Here is a 15,101-nt window from a genome sequence, read left to right as displayed (position 1 = left end):
TGGTAAAGTGATGAGGCACTAGGTGTACCAGAAACCAACTGCGCCAAAGACACATAGTTGGGTGGAAAACTGGTGGGAATACCTTCTAAAAAAGGGAAACCTTTAAGAGGAAAAGGAAATTCTTCCCCCTCAACAGTGTGTGGATTAGAAACTTTGAAATCATCTCGAGATGTGATTGGAGCATCGCCTTCGGGTTCCATGTCTGAAAACAAACGACGACGAATGACCGAACGAGTATGAGGAGATAGTTCCAAAGGAACACCAGGCTGGTCATATAGACTGTAAGGACGCTGTAGTGATATCATGATAGGGTAAACAGAGGGTTTGTAGGGTATATAACCAATCCAAGCTGACCGTCAGTGCTCGGCGAGCTCTCTGGAGTTTGAACGAGATTGTCTGGAGATTCGAGACCAAAATCAACAGATGACTCAGCATAGAAAGTAGGCGGAGGACGAGATGACAAAGGTTGAATGCTCAGAACAATTGCGAGCTCAACATCTTGGTCCTTGAGTGACTAGTAACTCAGGAAACGGCTCCTCAGACAATCTTTTAGACGGAGGAGAGGAAGAGGAATTGGGTGAACCAGATGGTTTAGCCACGATGACCTTGTTTTAATCGACAAAACAATTAACTTCAAGGATTTAAAATGTTATTTTAAGGGAAACTCATGTTTTGGTCTCAGAAAAAGACTAACAGGGTGTTTTGGATTATGGGCAATCAATTATTAAGACACATAAAAGACTGGTGCAGCTTCATTTTTTAAGAGTCGAGAAAGAAACAAAGTTGACTCTATCGCTTTCGATTGGAAATGAGCTCGAAAGGACAAGTGCTCGAATGATATTTTAAGTTTAATGAGTCAAAAAGATCAAATGACTGCTCTGGATGATATAGGTAAATAGGATTACCAGGCAATCGTGAACTGCAGAATACCCCCCGGCGAACCGAGAAGTACGAGCAGGCAATCTCCCCGAATGCTGTGTTCAGTGTATCACATTCGCAAGGCGACTGACTCGGCTTCCTAAGGATAAAATTATTGCAGCCTAGTGGGGTCTCCCATTATATACCCAACAGTACGGGGAGCATAAATCCGTACTAGCGCTATCTAATGCCAAAGCTAACGACAACTGCTAGGTTTAAAGACGCTAAAACACGTCTCTAGCCTAGACATTCTAGATATGATCGTTAATGTCAAATGTGCCTTAGGTTAATTGAATTCATTTTAAAGTTGATCTTTAGTTATGTTTCAGTTTTCAGGTCTTAGCGATGCAACTCGAAAAACCTTAAATGCAACTAAATGAGACAAGACCCTTTCAATTCGATGAAATGCCTACACTAGAGAGGGTATAAACTATTCAATCAAATGCAAACAATCAAGCAAATGAAAACGGAATGATCTTTAACTACCTTACTTTTTCAAAAAATAAACTAATGAAAAATGCATTCCAATTCCTAATTTCCTGAGAAGCACTTATCTATTAGTCCTTTCGAAAGCAAAAAAATTTCTCTTCCTTTTCAAATGCCGATGCAATTCTAGTCTTTTAATGATGCAGGTTATCATAGCACATGTTGGGTTGTGTTATATTCTTTCCACGACTAACCTACGTAGTGAACCGGGGGGTTAGAGGGGGGCTAGAGCCCCCCCTTCATTGCACCAATTGCGCAGCGGGGGCGATAGCCCCCCCTGTTCGGGGGGTTTGAGGGGGGCGGGTAGCCCCCCTCTACGGGGTCCGGGGCAGCACCTCGGGAAATTTGTTTTTGGACCCTATATTAGGTTGGGTGGACCTAACTATGGTTTTTGGTCCATGGTATTGGATGCTTCGACATGTATAAATATGTATTGTAACATTGAAAGGAAAACAATGAAAAATTAAGCTGGTAGTCCTGGTTTTGGGATCCAGGGGAAATCTCTGTGTATATGTGTTATGCTCTCACATTCTTTATTTTCTATGTTTTAGAATTCGTATGCAGGTAATTTCTGTACGGGGTTCAAACCTACATTTGGTATCAGAGCTATTTTGGCTTCAAGGGACGCCTTTGTTGTTGAGGGGTTTCGCTCGGGCCTATGGTAGAACCTGTTTAGTGGGAGATCTACGGGATCGATTCTGGTGGTGAAGGAAGATGATGAGAAGTGGAAAGATAGAGATCAATAAATTTAATGGTTAGAGTTTTGAGTTATGGAAACTCAAGATGGAGGATTTGTTGGTGGATAAAGATCGATCACGGTACATCCAGGTACTAAACCAATGGGAGTGTTCGATGATGAATGGAAGAAGTTGGATCAGAAGGCAAAGAGCACAATACGATTGTGTGTCTTAGATTTAGTATTACTAAATGTATTAGGGGAAGCTACGATGAAGGCTTTGTGGGACAAGTTAGGGACTTTGTACCAATCTAAGTCTCTGGTGAATAAATTGTTCCTACGGAAAAAGTTGTATAACCTGAGGATGAAAGGTGGAGAATCAGTGACAGAGCATCTGAATGCATTTAATACTGTGGTAAGTCAGTTATTATTTGTTGATATTAAAATTTTAGATGAAGATAAGTGCATTAGTTTGTTGTGTTCTCTACCAGATTTGTGGGATAGTCTAGTTATTGCAATAGGTAGCAATGCAACTGCCTTGCAGTTTGATGAAATAGTCTCATCCTTGCTGACGGAGGAGATGAGATAGAAAATATGGAGAGCCAGAATGGTGATGCTTTGTTTGTATGAGGACGGTCCCAAAACAGAAACAAAAATAAGTCATCGAGCGGGAGATCTAAATCTCTAGGAAAACTTGTAAAGGTGGTGTGCTAGAAATGTGGAAAGGAAGGGCACTACAAAAAGGACTGTAAATCTAAATCTCTTGACAGAGGAAAGGGATCTGATGATGCTTGTTCTGCAGAGGCAAAAACCACCTCAGATGAAGGTGGGGATGTGTACTTGGCTTCTTCAAGTACACATGTAGATCATGAGGCATGGTTGAATGACTCAGGTGCATCCTTTAACTTCACTCCCCATAGAGAGTGGTTCTGCTAGTATGATAAACACGATGGTGGTGATGTCTTCTTAGGGGATGATAGGAAGGCTATAATCATTGGTCATGGAAAAGTAAAGTTGAAGTTGCAAGGTGGAAGGGTTAGAATACTTTCGGGTGTTCTGCATATTCCTACATTAGCGAGAAATCTGATTTCTATAAGCAAGTTGGATGATGCAGGTGTAAAATAGTGTTCGAGAAGGATACCTACAAGATGGTTCAATGAGCATTGGTATTGATGCGGGAAGTTCGGACTGGAACTCTATACAAGTTGCAAGGTAGCACTGTTGTTGATGGGTGCAACAGTTATGTGGTTCCTAAAAGTGGAGCATAAAATCTAGTGGTCTCTAGAGAGAAGACCACGTTGTGGCATCAAAGACTTGGACATATTGGAGAGAAGGGCCTTCAAATACTTCATGGTAAATATATGGTAGAAGGTATGAGTAATAGCTCTCTGGATTTTGATTTCTGTGAAAATTGTGTATATGGGAAGCAGAATCGGGTGAGTTTCCCCTCTGGTGGTAAGAGGGCGAAACAGATATTAGAGCTTGTGCACAGAGATGTGTTTGGACCTGTGAAGGTTCCATCACTAGGTAAGTCTGTGTTCTATGTATCATTTATAGATGACTTCTCAAGGAATACATGGAGATATTTCCTTAAGAATAAATCTGAAGTCTTTGACAGGTTTAATAATTTAAGGCTTTAGTGGAAAACCATACAGAGAAGAAGACAAAGGTGCCGAGGACAGATAACAGTGGAGAGTTTTGCAGTAAAGAATTTGAAGAATTCTGTAAGAAGTGTGGTATATCACGGTAGAAGACTACTCCATATACACCTTAGAAAAATGGAGTTGCAGAAAGAATGAACAAGATGTTGATGGAAAGGGAAAGAAGCATGCTCAATGGTGCCGGGTTAGGACAAGAATTCTGGGCAGAGGCAGTGGAGACAACATGTTACCTGGTCAACAGATCACCTTCATCAGCATTGGAGGATAAGACTCCTCAAGAGGTATGGACTGGCAAGAAATCCTCTCTTTCACATCTGAGGGTATTTGGATGTGATGCATATGTACATGTTCCAAAGGAGAAATGAACCAAGTTGGATAGTAAATCTTAAAAGTGCATCTTTATTGGGTATAAGGATGGTTTAAAGTTTTATAAGCTTTGGAACTCAACAACAAGGAAGGTTGTGTACAACTGAGATGTGGTGTTCAGAGAGGTGAAAGATGTTATTAAACATGAAGTCCAACCAAAGGAACCTGAGAAGATAGAGTTTGAGCTAAAGGAGGAAGAATCAGACTCTACAACAGAGGAGGAATCAGAAGATGAAGAGCCACAAACTCCGGGTGTAAGAAGATCAGTTTGAGAAAGAAGGCAGCTAGAAAGGTATAGTCCATCTGCTTTCTATTCAAATTTTTCTTTATCTATTACTGATGATGATCCTAGAACTATGAAGGAAGCAGTAGATTCAGAGGATGGAAAACTCTGGAAAGAGGCCATGGTTGATGAAATGGCATCTTTGCACAAAAATGCAGCTTGGGATCTGGTGGAGTTTCCAGCTGGAAGGAAACCCATTGGCAGCAAATGGGTGTTCAAGAAGAAGACAAATGTAGAAGGAAAGGTGGAGAAATACAAAGCTCAGTTGGTAGCAAAAGGTTATTCCCAGGTGTCGGGAATTGATTTTGGTGATATTTTTTCTCCTGTTGCTAAGGTAACTTCTATTAGATTAATTTTATCTGTTGCTGCTGGTTTTGATTTTGAGGTAGAACAGATGGATGTGAAGACAAAATTTTTTCACGAGGATCTAGAAGAGGAGATCTACATGAAGCAACCTGAAGGCTTTGCAGTGAAGGGTAAGAAAGAACTGGTATGCAAGTTAAAGAAGTCTCTGTATGGGTTAAAATAGTCACCAAGGATGCGGTATCAGAAATTTGATACATTTATATGGGGACTTGGCTTCACCAGAAGCAAAGCAGATCACTGTGTATATTTTAAATTAATTGGTGACCGTGTTATTTATCTGGTCTTGTATGTGGATGATATGTTGCTGGTTGGAAATGACAAAGAAATTATCTAGGATTTGAAAACCCAATTGTCCTCCAATTTCGGCATGAAAGATCTTGGTGCTACAAACTATATTTTGGGCATGGAAATTAAAAGAGATCGGGCAAAGAGGAAGCTCTGGTTAAACTAGAGGAAGTATGTCGAGATAATATTGCAGAGGTTTAATATGTAGGATAATAAACCGGTGAAGGTTCCTATTCCTGTAAGTGTAAAGTTATTTGCTGAATAGTGTCCCAAGACACAAGAAGAGGAAGAGGATATGTCCCGTGTTCCATATGCAAGTGCAGTTGGTAGCCTGATGTATGCAATGGTTTGTAGTAGACCAGACATTGCACACGCAGTGGGAGTATTGAGCAGGTTTATGTCAAAACCAGGGAAGGAGCATTGGACAACAGTGAAGCGAGTTTTCAGGTATTTGCGTGGCACTAGTGATTATGGTTTGTGCTACCAAGGAAGACCAGGATTGGACATAGTTTTGGATATCCATGACTTTGTTGATGCAGACTGGCTAGAGATTTGGATCAGAGAAGATCTACAAGTGGGTATGTGTTTAACTTATTTGGAGGTGTAGTCAGTTGGATGAGTAAGAAACAATTTGTAGTGGCACTATCAACCAAAAAGGCAGAATACATGGCAGTCACTCATGCAAGCAAGGAAGCAGTTTGGTTGCAGAGTTTGTGTTCAAGTATGGGGTTAATATAGGGAGCTATAAGGATATACTGTGACAGCCAAAGTGCAATTTTCTTGGCAAAGAACCCTGCTTATCATTCAAAGACAAAGCAAATTGATGTTCAGTATCACTTTGTGAGGGATATGATAGAAGACAAAAAGGTGTTGCTAGTAAAGGTGGACACTTTGAAGAATACTGCAAATGCATTGACAAAATCTGTGAGCTCTGAGAAGTTCTCCTGGTCTAGAGAAACAATGGGCATTTCAGGGTTGGAAAAATGACTAAGCTCTCATGTGGCCCCTTGTAGAAAGAAAACAACAAGTGGGAGATTGTTGGGTTGTGTTATATTCTTTCCATGACTAACCTATGTAGTGAACCGGGGGGTTAGAGGGGGGGGGGGGGGGGGGGGGGGGGGGGTGGAACCCCCCCTTCGTTGTGCCGATTGCGCAGCGGGTGGGTTATAGGGGGTCGGGTAGCCCCCCTGTTATAGACATATTTGGGAACATCAACCCCAAACTTATATGTCAATGTATTATGGCTCATCAACCCCTAAAAAAGTTGTTTCATACCCTAAAGGAACATAGTCATCTGAATACATCATTCCCCAAAAGTTCCATCTGAGAAACTATCCAAAATTGCCTAAATTGAACCATACTGACTGCTCCACTGGCAAAGTGCGATGCATACTGAGTGGTACACTGCCAGGGTGTGATGCATATTGTTTAGGCCTTCTATAGGGTATGATGGGCGAGGATGGACAAATTTCTGGGATAGTTTGCTAAGTGGTTGTTCATGGAATCTTCTAGAAACTTCTCCTGTGCCACTTGCCTCTATGAATTTGCCCAAGGATGAATAAGGGATCCAAGAAATCTCCAATCCTTCTCTTGTGGAATCAATTGTAACAAGTGGAATGACACTAATAAAACCCCATAGATGACTCACACCCTTGCACACATCTATAAATGGATCCCTCATCCAAGATATCTAGAGGCTGAAATATTGTGAATTGCAAGGAAGTGTTGATAGTTTGTAATTGAGGAAAAAGCATTGTATTCTTGTTGATATGATCTTGCTATTTCATGAGGTGAAGAAGGATTGAAGCTAGGAGGGTGATGTTGGATCAGACAACTGGGTTGTAATTCTCCTTTTTATTAATAAAGCTCTTCAAGTTTTCTTCCATATGATTGTGCAATTGTGAATGTTATCATTTGTGAATGCTATCATTTGTTCATTATATATCTGATTCTGTAATGTTTATGTTGTAATAGATCATGATGCTTTGATGGTTCTTTGTTGCTGTACTTGTGTAGGTACTCTCCAAGCATGTTAAGTACGGGGAGGAGTTGTAGGATTTATCAAAGGAGAGAAAGATCAAGCAAGGGATTAAGCGGAAGTTCCAGGTTGGTTCCATTATCTTTCTCTTATCTGTTACACATAGAAGAAATCATTGAATTGCTTTAAACTGTTGTTTCTAGGGTAGCTGCCAAACCTAGAGGGCTAACATTCTTTAGGAATACTAGTTTTCCCAGAAACAAATTGACGACTCCACTGGGGAATGAATAGATGCTTGTTTGTTGTTATTGTTTGTTTTATGTTCAATTTGATAAACTATAGACAGAGTCCGAAGTCAGCTAGGTAGCCTTCGAACTGATCTTGCTCTGCAATTGCATAGTAGATGAATGCTACTTCAGTCAATCTCTGGTTTAGTTTATGAATTAAACATTTGACTTGAAAGCACATCTAGATGTCCTTTTGGTAGCTCAGTAACCTCTCAGGACATTCCATCATACTTTTCTCATCATTGTTCATCAAAACCCAACTTAATTCATTGAAAACAGCTCCACATTTGAGCCAAAACCCATTTCAGTTGCGCTTCCTGGACCATCGCACTGTCTTCCACTGTGACTCAGTATGCATAGCACCTCCCGAGTGTAGTAAGTGCGATGCATCTCAATTTCTATGAAGCCTAGGTGCGATTATTGACTGAACTCTTTTTCCATCTAGAAATTGAGGGTTTTTGACCTGTTTTCAGTTTTGTTTGGTTGTTTTGCTGCAAATGAACAATACCTCTTTATTGAAGCTTACTTGCACCACTTAGATTAGCCTCAATTACATTAGGATTAGTGAATGCTTTTTGTGAATTTGTTCATCATTTACAATCCTTTGTCGAAAAGTTGTTTTAGTCGATTTGTTGCTTTGGTACAAAAAGTGTTGTAATTGTCATTTTTTTGTCGAAAAGAGAAGTGTCATAAATTCTTCCTTCCCTTGATAATCGATTGAACTTTTCTTGAAACATTTGATTTTATTTATTTACATTCAAGGTTTCGAAAGCATTTTTTTTCAAAATTGAAAGTGTCATTTTTGAGTCTTCCTCTCTTTTGAAGAATAAGTTGTCGAAAATGTCATTTTGAGTGAAATATTTCAGATCTTTGCTGCATTTAGTTTTCCTTTTAGCATCTTTCACATTAAGGAGAGCGAAAAAAAATACATGCATTTGCATTTAACATTTTTTGATTTGTGTGCGAAAATATGATTTAGGGAAATTCACTAGTGTGTGCTCTTTGCTCTTTGCTTAAAAGCACTGTTATCTTCTTTCCCTAGTAGCTAGGATTTTCATTGCTCAAATAAACAAAGATTGTTTATCATGGTAGATTACATCTTAGGAATTTCAGATCATCATCACGCGATGAACAGTTGAAAGGAAAACTCTAAACAAGATCAAATTTAAAATGAATTTCAATGAACCTAACAACGCTTTAGAACTTAACACAACATATCTAGAGGTCTAGGCTAGTGACCTGTTTTGACATCGTTAAAACTAGTGGCTATCATTTTCATTGAAGGTTGGGTGATTCCTCCTCCTTGACACGACAAGTGCTAGCACAGGCTCATGCTCCCCGTACCATCGCTTATATATTGGGAGACCACAATAGGCTTAAATCCTTTATCCATAGGAAAATGAGTCTGCCGCCTTATTGATTGCAAAGCATTGAACACAACATTCAGGAAGATAGACTGCCATACATAAGTCCTTGGTAATTTCTTTTTAATTTATCACCAAGGTGTGTATTGCAGTTTTGCGAATGGTTTGGTAATCCCTCTGTCTAGATTTTCCAGAGTAGTCACTTTCGTTCCTTTTCGACTCTTTAAAAGAAAAGGTCCATCTGAGCACTTGTCCTTTCAGGCTCATTAAAAATCGAAGGAGACTAGAGTCATCTTTAGTTTTTTCTCGACTCTTAAAAACTGAAAAGCAAAGTTGCGTCTAAAGTGTTGTTAAAATTAATTGATCACGAATAACATCCCTATTTCTTAGTTGATCTTAGGTTGAGACATATGGTGAAAAATCCGGAGTCCACTGATCAAGGAATCCCTTTTGATGAGAATCCTAGTCCTTTTCCTTATTTCAGAAATATTGGTGCTCCTTATATGGCTACATTATCCCTTCCAGGATTTACCATTGGCCTACCAGTATGGATGTTTTCAACCTCCTTGGTTCAAAATGTCGCGATTTCTCTAAAATCGAGTACACCTCCAACTGGACAAAATAAACCTCCAGTTGATCTTGAAGTTGACCCTTTGCCTTCTTCCTTGTTTGTTTCTCCCTCCCCCTCTTCCTTTTCGCTTGTTCAAAGTATTGATACTAGTAACCAAGTGGCTAAGAAGAAGAAGAAAGGGAAGAAGAAGAAGAAGAAGCTAATTTAGCAAGGGGGAAACCAAGTAACCATTGCTTTGAATGCAACGTCTGATGAAAATCCATCTGTTAAGCCTCACAAAGCCAAATATCCATGCATAGTGTGTATAGGAGACCATTTTCATCGAAATTGTCCTTATTTTTCTCGGATCTTGAAAGAATGGTCTTCCCATTCACACCATCCTGTGTCATCAACCTCTGGAGATCATGTTGGTAACACACCATCAACTAGTGATAGTAATGTTCATGGACAGAAGGGAAAAGTCAAGCTTCCATGTAGATTATGTGAAAGTAATCACCCCTTTCACCTTTGTCCCTATTTGGATGAAGCCAAAAGAGTGTTGGATAACCATCCTACTTCACCGCAACGACTTCCATCTGGTTATAAGAAACTCTCCCTAAATCCTTCACTAGTTGATGAAACCACTCTCTCTGAAAGTGAATCCTATGAGTTTATACTCGACCAAAATCAACAAGTCAAGGTAACAGTTGATCCGATTTCACCTTCAGCTAATTGTACCTTTCCCGAAGAGAGTGAAAATGATACTGCTCAAGTTCTTTTTGTTACTTCGGATTCTAATGACCTTGGGGGCAATCCGCCTGTTCCATCAAGACAGGAGGAAAATCCTCCAGTTCTCGTAACTCAAGGGGTTAATTCTCCCGTTTCTTCGGTACCCCCTCCAAGTAGTCTAGTCACTTCCTTTGATTGGAATCGACTGGCAAGATCCTGCCTTCCTTCTTATGTGCCTTTCCAGATCATAGTACAAGTTTGTAAAATGATTGTATTTGGCACTATTATAGATGAAGGTGCATCAGTGAGTATCCTTTCCTCAACTGCTTGGAAAGTGCTTGGTTCACCACCGCTTGTGCCTGTTACACAGAATCTGTTAGGCTTTAACAGAGGAACCAATCGACTGTTAGGGATCCTTCCTCAGTTACCTATCACTTTGGGAGAAAAAACTGTTTATCTGAACGTGATGGTAGTCCCAGGACCTTTAGATTACAATTTAGTTCTTGGGCGTGACTATGTTTTTAACATGGGAGCTATTGTTTCAACACTCTTTTGAGTGATTTGTTTCCTGCATGAAGGCAGGATTATCACCGTTGACCAGCTTTCATTTCCCGGTCCAAATATAGCTCTTAGTCAACCATCGTCCCTAAATGGTCTATTTATACCAATGGCATCATCCCCGCCATGGGTTAATTATGTGGCAACCTATTCCATACCTACATCAACTGATGATGAATTCAGTGATGTTGTACATTATGTACTGGGGGCATTGGAACCAGATCTCTCCTTCATGACCTCTTATGAGTTGTGATAGAGTCTCTGAGGATGGTTCATTGTCTTGTGTCAACCTCGCTAAAAATGAAACCAAGGGTCTCCGAGGATGGTTCGTTGTCTTGTGTCAACCTAGTTAAAAAATGAAAACAAGGAGTCCGAGGATGGTTCGTTGTCTTGTGTCAACCTCACTAAAAATGAAACCAAGGGTCTCCGAGGATGGTTCGTTGTCTTGTGTCAACCTTGTTAAAAAATGAAAGCAAGGAGTCTGAGAATGGTTTGATGTCTTCTATCAACCTTGCTAAAAAATGAAACCAAGGGTCTCCGAGGTTGGTTCGTCGTCTTGTGTCAACCTCGTTAAAAAATGAAACCAAGGAGTACAAGGATAATTCCTTGTCTTGTGTCAACCTTGTTAAAAAATGAAACAAGGTCCCAAGTTCAAAGTCAAGTCTTTCACTTGATCTCGTAAAAGAACCTTCATTCCATCCACTTGATAGCCATGAGTTGTCTACTTAGGTGAATGTAATGAAGCTTGGGGGGCATGCACCTAATGGTAAAGTTAAGTTTCCCTGTAGGTTATATGATTGGTCTATCACACCATTCATCTTTGTCTATCTGAACGAAGCCAAATAGGTGTTGGATAACCGTCCTGCTTCACTGCAGCGACTTCCATCTGGTTACAGAAGACTCTCCTTTTCATCATGCTGGGGGAATGTAAACCAATTCAAGCATATTTTTTGTTTTAAGCTTGTGTAAAAAATAAACTGAAGCCAAGCATAGTTTGTTCCTTTCAAGCAAGTGTAAACATGAAACCTAATCCAAGCATAATTCCCCATGGTTCAAGCTTGTCTAAAAATGAACCCATTTTTAAACCTTGTGATTGCCATTCTGTCAGCCTTTTTGAGCCTTGGTTGTTTTCATCTCATCACCACCATCTCTTTGGCCGATCATACGCTTTCACTTGGTTGTTTTACCCTTTTTGAGGAACCGTTGCAATGAGTGGTCTTATTAGCTAGCCTCTTCACATAAATCAACATGTTTGAGAAGTTCCAACATCACCGGAACCAGTTGTTACCCTAGACACCACTCGTTCCTCAAAATAGAGTCCTCTTTAAACCCTTTTTAGACTTGTTAAACATGAAAAGATTGTCGAGCGCTTGTCCTTTCCAGCTTGTTAAAGTATTGGAAATGTCATCCCTTCCGTATTATTTTATCCTTTTTTAGACCCGAGGAATTATTTTACGAAAAAGAACTTATGGAGTTTTCTTTTCGTCCCTTTTCAAGGTATCTAAACATGAAAGGGACCGAGTTATCCTTGTCATTAAACTCATTAAAACAATAGCGAAAAACTTGTCTATCTAGATGAGACCAAGTTTCACTATCGCTAGACTCGTTAAAACCTCAAATAGCGACAGGTTTGCCTGAAGGGTGAATTATAGAACAAGCATATGTTATCCTCCTCAATATTGACAAAAATAAAGAGGTACTGGTCAGTAATGACTGGGGAAAAAAGGGAAAAAATTTAAAGAATTTATGGTAGCAAGTCGCTCTTGAACATGACACTTTCACTTCATCTCCATAATTGAGTTGGGTTGGGTTATTCCATTCACCGGTCATCATACCATTGGTCTTTCATACCATCCATCTTTTGGGGTTAACGCTACCAATTCATCTCAGTGTTGCCGACATGTTCAAAAGAAGTCATTCAATTGAGAAATCACCATCCAATTAATGTCTCATACACTGCAATACCTCCAACCTTCATTTTTTCATGACTGCCATTCCTGAACCTTGTGTCGTCAGTTCATTTTCACCTCCAAAAATCATTTGCTTCATTTCGTGTCGTAGATGTGGGATACATCAAGGCCCTCCTACGACAAGTCGCTTCTTGTCAACATCAACTCATTATTCGAGAAGTTGACCTAGAAACAACCCTTTTAGTGCTTTGAAGCTTGCATACATCAATGGCAAGTTTCTGACTTCCGGCGACAGGTTGACATCAATGGCCTTCGACCAAAATATTTTGCGTGGTGTTCAACATCAGATCATGTATTCACACCACATGAATTGTACTGTAGTACCTTGAGGATCATTATCATTATCGGTGATTCCTCTCGCATCTGTTAACAACTCACATCATTGGCTGGTAATCAGGAAATGTCTTTCCATGTTCGACTTCAGAACATCTCTTCACATGGATTGAATTGTACATCGAGCGAAGATTGAATGAGTTTGAAGACCCCAGATCTATTTTCCTCCATCCAGGCTGCGATATATTCAGGGATATAAAGACATCAAATGTACAAAGGCTCTGCACAGTTGGTCATCCTAATCATGGATGATGATTCTACATCTGAAGAATCACCAGTCTGTTTCTGCAGACGACTATCTGATTTATGTACATGAAATGAAATTTATAAAGCTGAGCATGGGAATGGCTCCCTTAGCTAGATCATGAAAATCATATTATAATAATGTATTGTATTGTAACTGATGCAGGTCACCTTCCAGTTCGAAATTTCCCATCCTCATGATAAAGCATTTCACCTGAAATGAATATTTACAACCTCATGCTTTAGGGGGAAATTGTTATAAACATATTTGGGCACATCAACCCCAAACTTATATGTCAATGTATTAGGGCTCATCAACCCATAAAAGAGTTGTTTCATACCCTAAAGGAACATAGTCATCTAAATACATCATTCCCCAAAAGTTCCATCTCAGAAACCATCCAGAAATTGCCTAAATTGAACCATACTAACTGCTCCACTGGCAAAGTGTGATGCATACTGAGTGGTACACTGCCAGGGTGTGATGCATACTATTTAGGCCTTCTATATGGTGCGATGGGTGAGGATGGACAAATGTCTGGGACAATTTGCTAAGTGGTTGCTCATGGAATCTTCTAGAAACTTCTCCTGTGCCACTTGCCTCTCTGAATTCGCCCAAGGATGAATAAGGGATCTAAGAAATCTCCAATCCCTTCTCTTGTGGAATCAACTGTAACAAGTGGAATGACACTAATCAAGCCCCATGGATGACTCACACCCTTGCACACATCTATAAATGGATCCCTCATCCAAGAGATCTAGAGGCTGAAATATTGTGAATTGTAAGGAAGTGCTGATAGTTTGTAATTGAGGAAAAAACATTGTATTCTTGTTGGTATGATCTTGCTATTTCATGAGGTGAAGAAGGATTGAAGCTGGGAGGATGATGCTGGATCCGATAACTGGGTTGTAATTCTCCTTTCTATTAATAAAGATCTTCAAGTTTTCTTCCATATGATTGTGCAATTGTGAATGTTATCATTTGTGAATGCTATCATTTGTTCATTATATATTTGATTATGTAATGTTTATGTTGTAATAGATCACGATGCTTTGACGGTTCTTTGTTGCTGTACCTATGCAGGTACTCTCCAAGCGTGTTAAGTACGGGGAGGAGTTGCAGGATCTGTCAAAGGAAAGAAAGATCAAGTGAGGGATTAAGCGGAAGTTCCAGGTTGGTTCCATTATCTTTCTCTTATCTGTTACACATAGAAGAAATCATTGAATTGCTTTAAACTATTATTTCTAGGGTAGCTGCCAAACCTAGAGGGCTAGCATTCTTTAGGAATACTAGTTTTCCCAGAAACACCTCCTCTATGGGGTCTGGAGCAGTGCCATGGGAAATTTTTTTTTTGGATCCTATATTAGGTTAGGTGGACCTACCTATGGTTTTCGGTCCTTGGTTTTGGACCGATGGTTTTCGGTCCATGGTATTGGATAATTCGACATGTATAAATATGTATTGAAACATTGAAAGGAAAATAATGAAAAATCAAGCTAGTAGTCCTGGTTTTGGGATCTAGGGGAAAATCTCTGTGTATATGTGTTTTATGTGTTATGCTCTCGCATTCTTTATTTTTTCTGTTTTAGAATTCGTATGTAGGTAATTTCTGTACGGGGTTCAAACCTACAACACAATGATGCAACAAGCTAGAATTTCATACTTTTTCATGAAACAATGAAACAAACTTTTCACATATAATCTTTCAGTGAAAAAGTTCTCGAGACAATAATATTTTCAAGCAGATGAACACATGAAAAGAGAAACTCATTCAGACTAATGAAACATCGACTTTACCAACCACAAGACAAGAAACATAATCCATGCCAGAAAAGAAATGTTTAGGAAAGAAAACGAAAACTTTTCAAACTTGTGTAAAAGAGGTCAAAGTCGTAAAAGGACCAAAAAACATAATGCAAAGAGTAAGTACACCTACAACTCGACTCACTGAGTTCACAAACTGTTGAATGGACGACCAACTAGATGCCCTAGTGTCGCTGGCCACTCAATGACTCAATCAATCAAGCAGAAAGATGATAAGCCAACA

Source organism: Pinus tabuliformis, chromosome 6 (assembly GCF_031772625.1).
Source record: "Pinus tabuliformis cultivar Carrire ecotype Pingquan chromosome 6, CPIR1, whole genome shotgun sequence".
NCBI classification, from domain to species: domain Eukaryota; kingdom Viridiplantae; phylum Streptophyta; class Pinopsida; order Pinales; family Pinaceae; genus Pinus; species Pinus tabuliformis.
This window is presented reverse-complemented; position numbering follows the sequence as displayed.